The sequence below is a fragment of the Sus scrofa genome, chromosome 3 (assembly GCF_054392235.1).
Source record: "Sus scrofa isolate SSC_HxYL_T2T_F1_AM1 chromosome 3, Sscrofa_HxYL_maternal_Yorkshire_Landrace_v2.0, whole genome shotgun sequence".
Lineage (NCBI taxonomy): Eukaryota > Metazoa > Chordata > Mammalia > Artiodactyla > Suidae > Sus > Sus scrofa.
The window spans coordinates 112,884,785-112,903,081 of NC_139385.1; the positions used below are offsets into that span (position 1 = coordinate 112,884,785).

Consider the following 18,297-nt stretch of genomic DNA (forward strand, 5'->3'; position numbering starts at 1 on the left):
AGACGTACTTCCCAGTGCTATACAGCAGGATCCCATTATTTATCCATTCCAAAGGCAATAGTTTGCATCTATTAACCCCAAATTCCCAGTCCCTCCCACTCCCTCCCCCTCCCCCTTGGCAACTGCAAGTCTGTTCTCCATGTCCATGAGTTTCTTTTCTGTGGAAAGTTTCATTTGTGCCATATATTAGATTCCAGATATGTGATATCATATGGTATTTGTCTTTCTCTTTCTGACTTACTTCATTTAGTATGAGTCTCTAGTTCCATCCATGTTACTGCAAGTGGCATTATTTTGTTCTTTTTTATAACTGAGTAGTATTCCATTGTGTATATATACCACATCTTCTTAATCCAATCATCTGTCGAAGGACATTTAGGTTGTTTCCATGTCTTGGTTATTGTGAATAGTGCTGCAATGAACATGAGGGTGCATGTGTCATTTTCAAAGAAAGTTTTGTCTGAATATATGACCAAGAGTGGTGTTACTGGGTCATATGGTAGTTCTATGTATAGTTTTCTAAGGTATCTCCATACTGTTTTCCACAGTGATTGTACCAATTTACATTGCCAGCAGCAGTGCAGGAGGGTTCCCTTTTCTTGTGGGGAGCAGGATTTACTTAGCCTCTCCAAGCCTCAGTTTCCTCATCTGTAAAATGAGGATCAAAGTAATAATATCCATCTTATAGCTGCTATGAGAATGGAACACATGAAGAAATAAAGCATTAGCAGCACAGTGAATGTCAAGGCTGACATGTAACAAGTGTCCCTGTGTACAGCAGCTGTTGTGATTGTTATTACTTACCACCCCCAACAATAATATCCGTTGGCAGCTCACATCTGCTGGCCATGATCCTGTGCATTACAGAACATCCTCCTAAGAACTGTGCCCCATTGAAAAGCCTGGAGGTTTACCTTAAGGCTCCCACAAACATAAATCGTCTGTAGTATTGGTGGAATGATGGGCGTTCAAAAGTACAAGAAAACATTATGTGCTTGCGATTGGCTATTTTATTACGAGCCCATAAAGGGTGTTTTGTGAATAGCCAAAATAAGCTGCCAGAGTCCGATAAGGTATCTCCATTTCTCAAGGTCTCTAAATGGACTAGACAGAAAGGCCTCTGTAGAAAATGACTGCCTGTTTTTATGGATTCAAATCATATGAGGGAAATAGAGGGAGAACCTGGAGGTTCCCTCCCCATGCAAGGGGCTGGGGAAGCCAGAGAGGACAGGGGGCCATTAAGCCAGCAGTAAACAGCATCTGGATGAGAGAAGAAAAAGAGACAGCCTCTTCTAAGAAGGGCGGAGAGAAAAAGGCAAAGACACAGGAAGGACTCAAGACCCAGCCAAGATGCGGCCCCTGGAAGCCAGAAGGCAGCTCTCCATAAAGGATGGGAAATCCAAACTTTGCCCACATAACCTAAGTCGACCTTCCTGATGTACATCCTCAAGACCAGGAGATAAAGACTGAGTCGTGTCCCTGAAAATGATGACTTCAATGCAGGTCTGGAGGCATCTGCCCCTGCCCCCACCTGAGAGAGCAATGGCACCACCCTAGACAACGCTTTCTTCTTCCTTCAATTCTTTTTTTTCTTTTTTCTTTTTCTTTTTTTTTTTTAAGAGCTGCATCTGCTGCATATGGAAGTTTCCGGGCTAAGGGTCAAATCATAGATGCAGCTGCCTGCCTGTGCCACACTCGCAGCAACCCTGGATCCAAGCTGCATCTGCAATCTACACCACAGCTTGTGGCAATGCCAGATCCTTAATCCACTGAGCCAGGCCAGGGATGGAACTTGAATCCTTACAGAGGCTATGCTATGTCAGGTTCTTAACCCACTGAGCCACAATGGAAACTCCTTCCTTCAATTCTTGACTTGGATAAGCCTCTTGAAAAATTATTTGAATTTGGGTAATCATTAGCCAGTATGTGAAGAGCTACCATGAATCAGATACTTGGAAGAATACCTAAGAATATATAACAGAAGCTCCCATAGTGGCTCAGCAGAGACAATCTGACTAGTATCCAGGACGGAGGTTCAATGCCTGGCCTCGCTCAATGGGTTAAGGATCAAGTGTTGCCATGAGCTGTACTGTAGGTCACAGACATGGCTTGGGTCTGGCGTTGCTGTGGCTGTGGTGTAGGCCGGCAGCTACAGCTCCAATTCGACCCCTAGCCTGGGAACCTCCATATGCCACAATGCGGCCCTAAAAAGACAAAAAGACCAAAAAAAAAAAAAAAAGAAGAAGAAGAAGAAAAGGATGCGTAACAATGTGTCATGTTCCTTGCAGCTCTCAGCATGCCGGCATTTCATCAGGCACTGTGGAGGGCTGTCATCCACATACACAGTGCTTGGAGATCCATCCAGTTCTTTTGGAAGGAGTAACCAGTTTGGCAAGACTTGGCCCACAACTCCCCACAGTCGCACCTGAGCCCCTGTACTGAATGGGTGCCACGTGGCACTGATGGTCACTCAAGTGGAGAAGCAGATGAAAGATTGAGGACAAATTACCATCTCACTATTGGGATGAAGAGGTAGGACCTTGTCAGGGTCAGATTTATGAGGCTGATTTAAAAAGAGAGAGAGCAAATGCACCAATGGCCAAAAAGGAGTCCAAGTAGGTGGCTTTGATGTATGAGTTCCATCTGCCTAATTTATTCCGTGTCTGTAGTCAGCATGTGATCGAGAGCCTTGGACAATGTGAGTGGCAAGTCAGGAAGGGGGCTGACAGTAGGGGAGATGTTGCTTAGTGTTTTCCAGCCAGGCCACCATGTGCCCTTATGAGACCCGTGGAAACAAAAACACAACAGAGAAGGATTTTCTCCAAAGAATCCTGGAGGTTAGCCAAAAGAGATCCTTGAAGTTGTAGACCTTGAAGTTGAATCCCAACTTCAGGACTTTCTAAATATTTAGGGAAATTCTTTCATTTCTCAATTTTTTCCCCCTGAAATCTGCCTGGCTCTTTTTGCCCTGAACATTGTGTGTGTAGTTTTAATTAGTGAGCTTTTTCCATGCTCACTCAGCAATCTACCCTTTTCCCTACCAATCACTTTGCAAAGAAGCCCAGGTGCTTTGTGTCAATAAAATGAGAATTGAAAATGGCTCTCACAGCAGTATTGTTAACTGGGTTTATAGAACACCTTTTTAAAGGTTATATTTGGATAGCAGTGACAGCAAACTAGATATAGAATCCTGACTGGGAAGGGCAACCCAAAATAGAGCCAGGATCGGGACTGAGGTTGTCTGGGGTTCCTGGGATCTGAAAAGAGATTTGGAGAAGAGAAGCTACAGAAAGTGTTCTCAAGACAAAAGAAAAAGAGATGACAATAACGAAGAGTGCATGGTCAAGAGATGTTAGCTACGTGCTATTATTCTATAAATTTGTAGGTAAAAACTGCCCAAGATAAGCAGTAAGCACAGGTCAGAATGGGCTGGAACAATTATTTCCCAGGCTGGTTCAGTGTAGGTTTAGGTATTTAATGGTTTGAATGGCTTATGCTTAGAAGAACGGCCATTTCCATGGTTTCCCTGGTCTTCTTGCCTACTGTTTGCCACCTCTTAGTCATGGAGGTTTATGGATTTATAGAACGATAGTACATAACTGACATTCCTTGATCGCATACTATTTACCAGGCATTGTTCTAAGCACTTTATATGTTTTTTCATTTAATCCTTGTAATAATCATTTATCATCATCATCACCATCAATATTCTTATTTTGCAAATGAGAAAACTGGAGCACAGAAAGGGTAAGTAACTTGCCCAAAGTCATATTCTTAGTAAATGGCAGAGCCAGGATTGAAGCCTGCATGCAATGACTGCACTCTTAGCTGTTATTTCTATCGTTATAGAGAAATGAAAGTGTTTTAGACCAGGTGATGACAGTGGAGTGGCAGTAAGTGGATGGATTCCAGATGGGTATTGAAGATAGTGTCAGCAGGATTTGCTAGTGCACACAATGTGTGCTGAGAGAGAGAGGAAGGGACTATGTGGAATTGTCATCGATGAACATGAGGCAGCTATGGAAAGGGTAAGTTAGAACAGTAACACTCTCAGGAGATAGGTTTGGGATGCACTAAGTTGGAATGCCTGTTAGGTATCTAAGATGCTGAGTGAGCAACTAGATATACACATCTAGGGTTCAGGGAAGGATTTCAGGCTAAAGATATAAATTTGGGAGCCACAGGATCCACATAAAGATAGTACCTTAACCATGAGATTAGATGACATCATCCAGGGAGTGAGTGTTGACAGAAAGAAAAGAGGGCCAAGGACTAAGACATGGGAAACTGCTGTAATTTGAGATCTGGGGGATGCGTAGGAACCAGCAAAAGAGAATGGAAGGGTGTGACCAGAGAGAGAGGAGAGGGTAGAGTCTGAGAAGCCAAGAGAAGAAAGTGTTTCAAATAGGAGAGAGTCATTAAGGTCTCAACGTTTCTGATAGGTCAAGCACGATGAAAGATGAGACTTGAGCATTGGAGTTAGCCAAGTGGAAATCTTTGGCGACCTTAATAAGAGCATTTTCAGCAGAGTGTTGGGGATGTAAGCTTGACTGGAATGCATTCAAGACAGAATAGGAAGAGAGAAGTTAGAGCAGTGGAGATCACTTTTCAAGGAATTTTGCTGTAAAGAGAAGGAGAAAAAATGAGTAATATTTAGAAGTGGCAGTTGGATTAAAAGAGGGTTTGTTTTCTTGAAGATGAAAAGATAACAGCATGCTTATATACAGATGGAAATGATCTGGGGGTGATGGGGAAACGGATGCAGAAAAGAAGCAGAAATGTTGGAGTGAAGTCAGCGAATGGGCAAGAGGGAAGAGATCTGGTAGCTAAGAGGAGAGTTCACCCATAGTACCAGTGGAAAGAATTCAGGACATGGTGACAGTCATGGGAAGATGGGTAGGTGGATGATTGGAACTTATGGAAGTTCTCTGCTGATTTACAACATGCTCTGCAAATGTGAATGTGTTCAGAGGAAGGAGAAAACTTAAAAATGGAGATGGCCAAAGAAGTATTGATGGGGAAAATGGGACTTGAGCTTTGAAAGGTCTATGAGAGTAAATTGGTGGAGAGGGAGATAATATTTCAGGAATGGAAAACCAGGCGAACCCAAAGATAGTTATGAACAAAGTATGTCTGTGGGATAGTGTCCACCTTGGTCTGGCTAGAATGGAGTGTTTTGGAGTGTTTGTGATGAAAAGTTTATGATAAATTTGGAAATAGTCATTAGATTCAGACAGTAGAGGGTTTAACCAACACTAAGATCTTAACTACCGAAGAAAAGAAGAATGACATGATGGAAGCAGAGAGGTTAGGAAGTAATCTGGCAGTGGTCATGAAGTGAGCACTGGGAAGGACTTCAGATTGCTCAGGCCTGGGTGACAAGAATCATGAGCGCAGCCTTGGAAGCAAAGAAAGAGATGCCAGAAACATTATGAATAAAGATAGTGAATAAGTCAACTTAAGGGGATAAAAAGAGTCAGACACAAATGCTAGAGATTCAAGCCAAGATGGCTAGGGCCATGATAGATCTGTTGACTAAAATAAATAAAACTTTTTTTTTTTTTTTTTTTTTTTTGCTTTCTAGGGCCCCACCCACATCATATGGAGGTTCCCAAGCTAGAGGTCAAATTGGAGCTACAGCTGCCAGCCTACACAACAACCATAGCAACGCAGAATCTGAGCCACATCTGTGACCTATACCACACATCATGGTAATGCCAGATCCTTAACCCACTGAATGAGGCCCGGGATCAAACCCACAACCTCATGGTTACTAGTTGGATTAGTTTCCGCAGCACCAGAACGGGAACTTCTAAACAAACTTTATATAAGCAAGTAGGTAAGCAAGTCAGGAGGGAGGACAGATTTGGAGGCATAAGCTCTGCCTTATGGGTCTGAGAGGAAGGAAGGATATCTGAATTGAAATATCCACCGGATAGAAAAGTAGATTCAGCAGGTATCTACCTAGTGGCAAACATGAGGAAAAGGATGAGGAACCCGAATCTGGGAGTTTGCTATGAGTGAATCAGGAGAACCACACAAGCCAGGGATGGGGAGTTTCAAGAAGGGTCTGGTCAGTGGTATTGAAAGCCATGGGAATATCCAGCAGCCGATAGAAGAGTGAGAAAGGGTCTCAGTAACATATTACCTGGGGCCTCAGCAGGTCATGGTCAATGAAGGAGTCAAGGCAGGAGTCAAACTTCTGGTGTCTTAAGGATGAATAGAGGTGAGGGAACAAAAATGATAACATGTTGATTAATTTTCAGGGAACATTGGGAGTCAAAGGAGGGAGGGAATCTTTCTACAGCTAAGAGAGGTCAGCTAGTTTAAAGGTTTTTGAAGACAGAGAAAGCTCATAGATATTTGAAGGCGAGACATGGAGAAGGAGAAATGAATGTTACCTCTGGAGTTCCTCTCATGGCTCAGTGGAAAAGAATCTAGCACCCATGAGGATGTAGGTTCGATCCCTGGCCTTGCAGTGGTTAACGAATCCAACTAGAAACCACGAGGTTGTGGGTTCGATCCCTGGCCTTGCTCAGTGGGTTAAGGATCTGGCATTGCCGTGAGCTGTGGTGTATGTCGCAGACATGGCTCAGATCTTGAGGTGCTGTGGCTCTGGCATAGGCCAGCGGCTACAGCTCTGATTAGACCCCTTGCCTGGGAACTTCCATATGCTGGAGGTGAGGCCCTAAAAAGACAAAAACAAAAACAAAAACAAAATAAAAGGATTCTTTTAAAAAAATAAAATAAAAATTTTTTTAAATAAATAATTTGAATAAAGAAAAATTATGATATAATATTGCTTACTAATAAAATGTCACTTACAGACTGATTTGATGTCAAATAGAGAATTGTTGAACATCTATGAATATCCCATTAGATCTGAGGGAGACAGAAGGGTAGAAGCTTCTAGGAGTTTCCTTTGGGGCTCAGTGGTAACAAACTTGACTAGTATCCATGTGGATCTATGTTCAATCCCTGGCCTTGCTCAGTGTGTTAATGGTGCAGTGTTGCCACAAGCTGTGGTGTAGTTCAAAGACATGGCTTGGATCTGGTGTTACTGTGGCTGTGGCATAGGCTGGCAGCTCCAATACCTGGGAACTTCCATATGCCACAGGTACTAGCTTGAAAAAAAATAAGGTAGAAATTTCTTCCTTTTTCTGTCTCATTGAGGTTACTGACTGTGTGGTTGTGCTAGGATCAAATAATCTGCCCCCACCCCCACCCCAAGAACCTATGAATATGCTACCTTACATGGCAAAAGGGACTTCCTGGGTGCAATAAGGATCTCAAAATGGGGAGATTATTCAGAATTATCCCCGTGGGTCCAATCTTATCACATGCATTCTTAAAACCAGAGAAAATTCCCTGGCTATAGCCAGAAGTGTACGATGGAAAAGGGGTTAGAGAGATGTATTGTTTCTGGCTTTGAAGATAGAAGAAGTAGGTCCCAAGCCAAGGAATGCAGGAAACCTCTCAAGCTGGAAAGGGCAAGGAAACAGATTCTCCCCTAGAGCTTTTAGAAAGGGATGCAGCCCCATGATGTCCACTACCTTTGGACTTCTGACCTACAGAGCTGAGGTAATAAATTGTCTTAAGTCTTTATGGTGGTGGCAGTTTGTTATAGCAGCAATCAGAAACTAATACTTTAGTTAAACTGCTTTCTTTTTCAGCCAGGTAGCCCACAGGTCACCACTCCTTCCCCTCCTCCCTGATTCTGTTTCCCCTTCACTCCCACTCCAAGGGTCTGCTGAATTCCAGCAGACCTGATAATTAAAATTCCTGGCAGCTGGAGAGTGAATGTCTGAACCAATCCCCCTGAACTCCGGGCATTTATTTCAGCTGAGCACTCATTCCCTCGCCCAAGGTACCACCCTGTCTGCCATCCAGGGAGAGGAAAGACTTCCTAAGGTTTGCAGTGCTTGCTCCAGAAAGCAACAGAGAAGCCTGAGCACCAATGATTGTGTCCGCTACAATCACAGGAAAGATGTATTTGATGAGTTCTGATTTGTGCAGAACCATGAGCTGTTTCCTACATCAAACAGCTGGGAAGTTGTGGGCTTTTTTAATTCAATTTCACTTTCATTCAAATATGGATCTCCACCCCTTATTTAACAGAATGGAGCATATGTAGCTATGGCCCTAATTATCTGAACCCAAGTTATCAAAGCCCTAAAGGCTGCCTTTGGGCTCCAAATATGAATTCTGAAAAAGGACCCATGTGTCCTGAGAGTTACTTATAAGGCAGGTGTGTATTGAATGAGCAGTTTTGATCCAGAAGAAGAATTTATTGTACAGGAGGAAGGAAGGACATCAAGGTTAACTAGTAGATATAAAAGGAGATAATAAATCTAGGGAATGCAGGCTGGTCATGAACACTTTATGGAGAAACTGAAGAATGCTTATATTCTTAGCACCATAAAAGTGATAAAAGTGAATGGTGTCAAGAACACAGTTGGGGTGTAGGCATAAAATGCACAAGGTCTGCCCCAGTCATTTTTGGTTGATAGTGGGCCTTATTTCTCTTGTTAATGATGTTATGATGAGAAAAAAAAGTCCTTTAAGTTAGTTATTAGAAACTGGATTCCATAAGCCCCATTTTGAGAGGCGATTTGAGTAGGGGTTTAGAGGAAGGTGGTTGTGTGGCCATGAATGAGGTCATGAAAGAAATTAGTTACCTCCCAAAGGGTTAAATTGGATTCTTCCAGCTGAGAAATTTCTGGCTCATAGATCCCCCTCCCCATTGCTTCTCTGGCTAAACCAGCAAATGGGTATAAAACATATTCTATATAAGCTTTGTCTTGCCAGGTCTATGTGGGAGAGTGGGAGAAAATTCCTCACGGGTGTGTACAAGAGGATAAAGTCAGTGGCGCTAATGACTCACCATAAAAACAAGACCAATGTTCAATAATACATATGGGCTAAGTTTTTAAGTAGACTTGCTTGAGGGTACCATACATTATAGCAAACAAATCTATTGATCCTGATGCTGTCTTTACATAAGTCATTCCTGAAAAAAAAAAAAAAAAAAGAAAAGGAAGATGTGCACTTAATTGTTTATTTCTCAGAGATCTTTCACTAGACAAGGGAAGGGGCAGGTGTTGAGGGTGGAGATGCAATAGTGTGATAAATCTTTTTCAACTTTAACAGGCACTGTTGTTGAAATTCCATGCTTATGTTAAGGTTTACGTTTTGTTTTCCTGCACCTTGATAAAAGGTATGTGCATATATCGACTTGCCTACACTCACACACATTTGCAAATATTCTACCTCTCAATTTGACAAATAAGCTAATAATGAATGTACGTATATGGGGGGAGGAGAAAGGGGCTACACAAATCCCACACCAAGAACCCATTGCCACCTGGTAATTGTATAACTCCACTGCAGAAGAACTGAAGAAATAACCTCTCTCATATGACAAAGTAATCTAGTGGTCTTGGAAGCAAACACATACCTGCCTTTCCCAAACTTACGAATGCCAAACCAGTGATCCACAATGAAGGTGTACTCTGTCAGTACACATAATATTCTACAGAGTGATGGGTAATATATCCAGTTTTTATTAGCACCCTGCTTGACAATTCCTTGCTTCCTTTGAAGGCTAACCTAATTTAGATCAGCCTGTAGAATACCTTTTCACTCTGAAGCTTTGACACCTGGGTCCTTGTTGACCCTGGAGAGACTGCCTCTCCCTGAGTAGGCAGACTCCTCAGTTAAGGAGCCCTGGAGCACATCTTTCATATGCAAACCAACAAAGCCATGCCCTTACCATCTCCCAATAAACTGGGCTTTCTCATGCTGAGCCACTGTCCCCTGGCCCATCCGAATCACCCCAGCGCCAGGGTACCAAAAGCCAGAGACAGCCCCTATATCCCAGAACCCACTGGAATGATTCAAATTAGCAATCCTAAACTTGTTTACCCTGCCTCACCTGTTTCTTCCCCTGGAAACCGCAGATGGGCTCTTGCCCTCATTTTCCTGTGCTCATTCTGCCTCCTGACAGATCCTGCTGCTTCCCGCCTGACTTTCCCCTCCCCTCAAGGCATGGTGTGCCCCCCACCACTCGTGGGACCTGTGAATAACTATTGTTTCAAAGGCAGTCATTTATTGTTCTCACCGTTCCTGAATAAAAAAAAAGCTATGTCTTAAAACACAGCCCTTAGGGGGTAGGTTCATGAAAACTGTGTTGATTAATGAAGTGATTAGGATTCCATTGTTTGGGAGATGGTACTAATAAGACCATTAATTCAGTCATAAGAAAAGTCCATTTCTTTATGGACCAATTGCCTAATATGCACACTGCAGATCCAGTTATTAGCAAATATTTATTTAGCACTATCATTGTACCCACTAGAGCTGTATAGAACCACCTCTCTAATCCCAGTGGAATGCTTAGGTAAGCAGCTGGAATTACCAAGGCCAGGAAAAAAGAATCACAGTTCGACTCTGATGGGCCATAACCACCTGAGTTAGTACAGATGCACGATGTCCAGAGGCTTCCCGAGTTCCCACCTGTGCCACCTGGAAAAGAGGATCACGCATGGTGGGGATGACGTGACCATGCCACCTTGGGTTCCTTCCAACCAAATTGCAATAATTAGTCCTTTAAATCGCTTCACAAATATCCAGCCCTTTACCTTACACCTATACACACTAACAGAAAGGATGGTTTCCATATCTTTACAATGTTCAGTATCTTTAAACATATCCATGGGATTGTCCCAAAGTTAATTGGGGTGGGGTGGGGGGTAGGTAAATTCTGTCTAAACAATTATAGACTTTCATACTTAGAAAACTTCACCCTCCCAGGTTTATAGCAGAGGAACCCAAGACCTAGAAAAACAGTGATTTTTCTAGAATTAATGGCTAACTTGGGATTGGGATCCCTATCTGACTCCCACCGCAGTTCTGCCCTAACTAGTTGTGTGATTTAGAGCATGTCTATGAACTTCCCTAAACCTCAATTGCTTTTTCTGGAAACGAGGATAATAGTACCCCTTCACAGCTTTGCTGTATTATTCAAGAGATGAAAAGTACTCTGTGAACCATAAAATAGGAAATGAATAATGTATGTTATTAATAGTATCATTAAGCTGATAGAACAAAGGCCCAGGTTGATAAACAACGTGGACTTATAGTCCCACCTTCTCTCAGAAGGCAGAACACACACATCCTAGAAATACACTCAGGTGATATGCTTCATCTAAGAGCCCAAAGTGACGGTGGAACCTTTGTTTGTAATTATGAATTTACTCTTTTTGGCTACTGTTTAATCCCAGGATTACTCTGGGAATCTTGACTGAAAAGCTTTTAAATTATTTAATCTCCTTTTGCAAATATATATTTAGTTACAGAAGTAAAACATGTTAACTGCAAACTCATCAGCAAAACAGAACTTCAGGAAGCCAGGAGTTCCCATCGTGGCACAGTGGAAATGAATCTGACTAGGAACCATGAGGTTGTGGGTTCGATCCCTGGCCTCGCTCAGTGGGTTAAGGATCCAGTGTTGCCACAAGCTGTGGTGTAGGTCGCAGATGCAGCTCAGTTCTGGCGTTGCTGTGGCTGTGGCGTAGGCTGGCAGCTGTAGCTCCGATTCGACCTCTAGCCTGGGAACTTCCATATGCAGCACGTGCGGCCCTTAAAAAAAAAAAAAAAAAGCAAACACTGTAGGAAGCCAGAGTAGTGATCATCCTTCCCACACCTTCCCAAGCACAAAGGCAGCACACACAAAATTTTAAATCCAGAAGTGGGATCATATTTTATACGTATTGATGTTTTCCCCTCAGCAATCTACGAGGGTCATTTTTATTCAGATAAAGGCTGTCTGGCTGGTTTTTTTCACAGCTATATATAATACTCCGATGCATAAATATAGCATAATTTATGGCCCCCCTCCCACTTAGGTTGTTTCCAGTTTGTCATTCTTTTTTTTTTAATATATTTTTTTTAATTTTCCCACTGTACAGCAAGGGGGTCAGGTTATCCTTACATGTATACATTACAATTACATTTTTTCCCCCACCCCAGTTCGTCATTCTTTTTTTTTTTTTTTTTTTTTTTTTTTTGTCTTTTTTTGCCATTTCTTGGGCCGCTCCTGCGGCATATGGAGGTTCCCGGGCTAGGGGTCGAATTGGAGCTGTAGCTGCCAGCCTACGCCAGAGCCACAGCAACGCAGGATCCGAGCCGACCTACACCACAGCTCACGGCAACGCCGGAACCTTGACCCACTGAGCAAGGGCAGGGATCGAACCCGCAACCTCATGGTTCCTAGTCGGATTCCTTAACCACTGCGCCACGACGGGAACTCCCCAGTTCGTCATTCTTATACGTGATGCTGTAGTTAACTTCACTGGGGATATTTTGTGGACACTTGCTTGAATATTTCTGCAGAATTGATTCCTGGAAGTCAAAGAGCAGACAACTTTGGGAAGGCTCAGAGGACCTAGATGTTGGTATTTTCACTCTGTCTTGACTTTCACTGTTCTGTATCACCAACTATGCCTCTAGGCAACAATGGTGCCCAAGCCGAAAGGCAGATGCAGTCTAGCTGGTGCAGAGTCGGTGGATAAGGGCAGGAGAACAGAACTTGTTGTGTAAGAGGGGTTTTATGCTGTGCTCTGCAGAGTGACTCAGCCCTCGCATCATTTGCTACTCACCCTGTCAAACCTGGCATTCCTGCTGACTCTCGGCATCTATGTGTACAATGAGACTTTTGACAACACCAGCCTAGGGTTGCTTTAAACACACCAAGGAGGTCATGTCACAGTTAGTGAGCATTCATAAATAACTTCCTAATGAATAAAAACAAGAGGAAGCTGAAACTCCTATCTTGCAAAAAGGTCAGACTTGATCTCCATTTGGAGACAGGGAAAATCCATCTTTCATTAGCCAGGCAAGCCCTGGCTCACCCAAGGCACAGTTTTATCCAGTGGGCTGCTCACAACTACAGCCTCTCTCAGCTCCCACAGTCCCAACCCATGCATCTGAACTCCAACTCCTGGGAAAATACTGGAATAAACCCCATCTTTTGAAGTTGTCTTCAGCTTTGAGAAAATATTTTCAGGACTCCAGTTGTATTTACTGAACATTCATGGACCAAATTCTGGATGCATCCAATTTTCTACACCAACTGTAATTCACCTGCTACATGTGGACTTTTGGCTGTGCTATATTTTTCCTAAATTGAAACATTTCATATGCTCGAAAATCTCCCTGGTGTTCAAAAGCAAAATTTGTTTCTTATAAAATCTTGGCATCGCTATCATTAATTAACAGAAAGCAGAATGCCTCTGTGTTTACCTTTACAAAGTGTATCCATGCAATGCATTTCTCTCCCAGAGGCATGGTTTATTCCTATAGATGAGAAATTAGGCATGTATTAAAAATAAATGCATGCTTTCCACCAGCGGGGAAATTTTGAAAAGTAGACCACTGTATTTCATGGAAAGATATTGGACACAGGGGTGTGAAAATTAAATAGAGCTTCTCTCACTATGAGAAAGTAAATTATGCTAAATCATTCACTTTATCTGAAGCTCATTTTCTGTGGCTTGAGACGATTTGCCAAACAATGTACAGGCTGATCAGCCAGCCAGCCAGTAGCTATTCATGGGCCAGTTTTATGGCTGATCCAACTTGCTAGTCATATTGCAAGATAGACGTGTGTGTGCGTGTGTATACACATACACTATAACAAAAGGACTACATTACTATAACAAAAGGACTCACATAACTTTAGGGCTTAAAGTTAGAATTCTCTTAAAGACTAGTGCTGGAAAGTAAGATTATAACAAAGTTTCTCTGTGTGCTTTAAGTCAACATACTTTCAGTTATGGTATACCCAAATCCATGAACCATACTGTGAAATTTGTTACATTTCTATACGCATTAGATGACTTTAAATCATGATGATTTCTAGGTACAGCCTTGAAGTCTGGAACCACATTTTATATTATTTTTGCCTTTGTGCCTTTTATAACAAGGTTAGGGATATAAGTAAAACCGATAAATACTAGACATTGATACATTTGCTGACTTTAATTAGAGATGATTTTTTCCCTCTACTATTTATGTTCTATGATAGACAAACAAAATAAAATGCTTGAATTGAAAAATGCTTCTCAGAATCCTTCAGGTTTGTCCCTAAGAAGCAAGGGGCATGATAGGACTTCGAGTTGAAGGCCCTGTTGGCAGGTCTCTTTTCTTTCCCCCTTCTGTTGAAATCAGGGCCAGAGTGAAACAGAGAGACGCCATGTGTCCTGGGAGTGCTGAGTAACATCAATTCTATTAAATGGAAAATGGGACAGAGCCCAGGCTCAGGCAGGCAGGAGGCTCACTGAGGCCTTGGCAACAAAGGACAGGCAGGAATGGGCTTCATGAACCAGAGTACAAGGCAGACCAGCTGCAAAATTGAAGGTCCCGAGTCCAGGCTGACAGGTGCACACTCCCCAGCATATAAAGTGTCACAAGGCCCACAGTGTTCACCCCTGCTATCACCAGCCCTCACCTAGATCCCTGCCTGGCCTCTGTGCTAGGCCACCATTCATTTCTGCCCCAGTTTCCATGTGTGTACCCCTGGCCACCTGTTCTTTTGTATAGTAATGTACCCCTTCCCCTCTAAGCTCATGGCATTTCTTCTCCTTCCTTGTTTAGAGATGCTTAACTGCTTTTCTAGAATCACAAGTGTCACAGCCCTTCAAGACTGTCTTCAGCACTCACTTCTGTAAGTGCCCCCATAGGCAACCAGAACATCCAGCCCCAAGTGCCCAGCTTATGTTTTGCCCTTAGCTCTGGGCAGAAAGAATCAGACTCAGTCTCGAGACATAATCAGCCAAGGGCGTAGTGACGACAGGGTTGGTGCAGAGTTTTTGGATACGCAGAGTTTCAGCCCAAAGGGAGGAAGACAGTAGGCAGAGATTCTTAGAGCAGGCTTAGGTCAGGAAGAGGCTGTGGTCAGGGCTGGGTGATGAGGAAAATCGTGGGGCCCAGTATTGGTGGCCATATCACTGGTCATCAAGGCTGACTTGCCTAGTCCCAAAGGCAAGGCTGATACATTTCCTGCCAGGACTGATTTTGGAACTGAGGTGGACATGAGGTTGCAATTGGGACTGGTTTAAAATCCAGCCTTTAAGGAGTTAGGGAGGGCGAAGTCAGAAGACTACAGATGGTATGAGAAGCAAGTGATGTGGGTGCTTCTTGGAGGAGATGCAGACTTAAAACATGGCTATAGTATATTAAGACAGAAAACGCCTTTTATTTCCACTAAAAGAATTATGTTTGAGAGAACTTCTAAGGAAGGAGAAAAAAAAAAAAAAAGACGGAGTAGGTAGCAATTTGGGGTTTTTCAAACTAAACAGAAAATGGTTATGATAGTAGCTATAAACTTACAAGCCAAGAGCATTTATTTCTGGCAGGCATGTGCCTCGCTGAAGGAAAAGGAATAAATGTCCCTTTCAGAACTCACGAGTTCCAAGTTAAATGACAACTCTCTCAATAGAGCAGGTGGTTCAAAGGAAATAGTCAGGCCAGGAGAAGGCCTGCTGGTTCGAAGGGAACATCTGAACTCCCACACCAAGATCAAAAGATGTCCACCCCAAAGCATGTGTCCGTCATTTAATCCTCAACATGTAATCTGATTTGCTGCTCTAAGTCAATGCAGTAATCACGGCAGCAAAGACTTAAACATATGCTTCAAACCTGGATAATTGCCCAGAAGTAAAATGCATTGAAGGATCTGATATTCTGACATTTAATAAAAGTCTGAATTATATTTGCCATCTGCTGTGATTTAATTTTCTTGCGTTCAATATTTAATAAAACAATAGAAAATTATGACAAGAATCTTGTGCTATTCGGAAACTGCTGGATATGAGCCTGGTTCTGGGGTCAGACTGTAAAAGATTAAATCCCATTTTATCCACGTACTAGTTGCCTGACTAGCAAATTACTCAACCTGTCTGTCCCTCAGTTTTTCTCACCAGCAAAACAGGAATTATCCCCGAATCTACTTACCGCGGCTGTTGTGAAGATTAATAAACAATTACATACAAATTGCTTCAAGCACTGCCTGGCTTATAGAGAGGACTCAGCAAAAGTTAACTAAGTTTATTATTTTTTAAAGTGAAGTCAGGCTACTCATTCTTCTTCTGTTTGTTTTCTTGCTTGTTTGTTTCAAATAGCTATATACCAACATCTGCACATTTTCCCAGTTTGTTTCAAATAGTCTTCTAATGAACTCTTTTTAGAAAGAGAAGAAGTGAACCAAGTATAGAATGCAACACAGAGTCTGCAGTGACATTCGGTGAGAAGATACCTCATCAAACCTCAGCCACAGAGAAATCTGACTTTGGAGCATCCTTAAAACTGGCACCACAGAGTTCCCACTGTCCTTCAGTGGGTTAAGAACCCAACTAGTTCGTAGCAGAGGCTGGCCCAGATGACTGCTACGGCAAGCCCTGGGTCCCCTGCCCTGGGACGTGGGGATAAGTTTGGCTGTGAATATGTTGCCCCTGGGGGAAGAAAAAAAAAAAAGTCCCCAACTAGTATCTGTGAGGATGTGGGTTCCTTCCCTGGCCTCGCTCAGTGGGTTAAAGAACTAGCATTGCCACAAGCTGTGGCATAGATCACAGATGCGGCTTGGATCCGATGTGGCTGTGGTGTAGGTGGGCAGCTGGAGCTCCAATTCAACCCCTAGCGGGAGAACTCCACATGCCACAGAGGCGAGGCTGTAAAAAGGAAAAGGAAAAAAAACGAAAACAAACAAGCCTGGCACCAGCTTCTGAATCTGAAAAAAATTTCCAGAAAACACAAGGAAAGAAAGAGCTAATGAACAGGATAATGTAACGATATTGCTCAAATCTACCTCTGCCTTCTCCGCTGTGAGCCCCATGATAGCAAGAACGATGACATATTTGCCTCTTTATCCGCGAGGCCAGTTAAAATTTCAAGAACCTAGAAGGCATCCAGTGAGTATCTGGTGAATGCTGGTTGGTTGTTTAAATGAATGAAATTAGAAATGAGCCACAGACATGGCACTGAGCTCATAATTCATTCTTCATGAAGGTACCCCTGTAGCAAAGTACTTGTGAAAATAATGCTAGTTGGGGACAAGGATTGGGCTTCATTTTTCAGGAAAATTTTGCTGAGGGTTTTGTTTTTCTTCTTGGGTCTCTGATTATTTAGGTAAACAAGAGCACATAATAAGAACTCCCATTTATCGAGAATTTAAATGTGTCAGGCACTGTGTTAAACACAGTACATTTGATCTTATAGGAATTCTAGGCTAAGCTATTACAATTGTACTAGTTATCCAGACTGTGAAAATAGAGAAAAGGCTGAGTTTTTCAAAATCACACAGCTAACAAGCAGCTGACATAGGCCTGAAACCCAGCTTTATGCAATTCCTAAAGATCCTACTTTTAACTACTGTATTGCATTAAAGCTTCTTAAAGTCACAAAATATCAGAGGCTAAGAGGATCTTGCATATTTTACAGGTAGGGAAACAGGGACCAGAGGTATGAGATGTCCTGCCAAATATCACTTGATTCATCAAAGCAGAGCCAAGGACTACTCAGTTCTGACAATCCAAAACATTTTCTCTTGTACCTAATCACTTCCTTTTTATCAAAAGCAGCCCTGGTCTCACTTTGGTAAACCCAATCAATCTCTTTACTGAATGTTAGAAATTCCCTTACAGAAATGTCTTACTCTTATTTCAAAAGCTCAATCAATTCTTTTGTAATCCAAAATATGCACCACGAAATAAATTCCATGGGTTAGTAGTCTAAGCACTCATTTGGTTTTTTTCCTTTTTTTTTCCCCCCTCTACCTTCAAAATCACCACTCAGAGCATGGTGCCTGACACAGATGCCTTCCCAGGGATTGGGACTGATGGAGAAAAAGGAGAAAAAAGACAAGGTGCAAATCTATTTTCACAATCAGATCTCGCATTCACCGGATGATTGCCAAGTAAGAGATGAGGATGACAACAGTTACCTGATGAGGTCTAGCATCTTAACTAAGACGTCCATTGTGTCCGATCTATTTATTTAAGATGCCCATACTATACCAACCACGTGATGATGAAGGCATTGTTCACCAAACCAGGCTTTATGACTGATGTTAAAAAAGGTGCATAGGAGTTCCCGTTGTGGCGCAGTGGTTAACGAATCCGACTAGGAACCATGAGGTTGCGGGTTCGGTCCTTGCCCTTGCTCAGTGGGTTAACGATCCAGCGTTGCCGTGAGCTGTGGTGTGGGTTGCAGACGCAGCTCGGATCCCGCATTGCTGTGGCT

General features: G+C 42.7%; 1 long non-coding RNA gene across 1 annotated transcript in view; it reads right to left on the reverse strand.

The window, feature by feature from the left end:
- Positions 1 to 292: 292 nt before the first annotated feature.
- Positions 293 to 18,297, reverse strand: part of LOC146404861 (uncharacterized) — a 47,985-nt gene continuing 29,980 nt past the window's right edge. The window contains exon 3 of the long non-coding RNA XR_014842164.1: positions 293 to 412. This is a non-coding gene — a long non-coding RNA (uncharacterized LOC146404861). The remainder of the gene's footprint in view (positions 413 to 18,297) is intronic.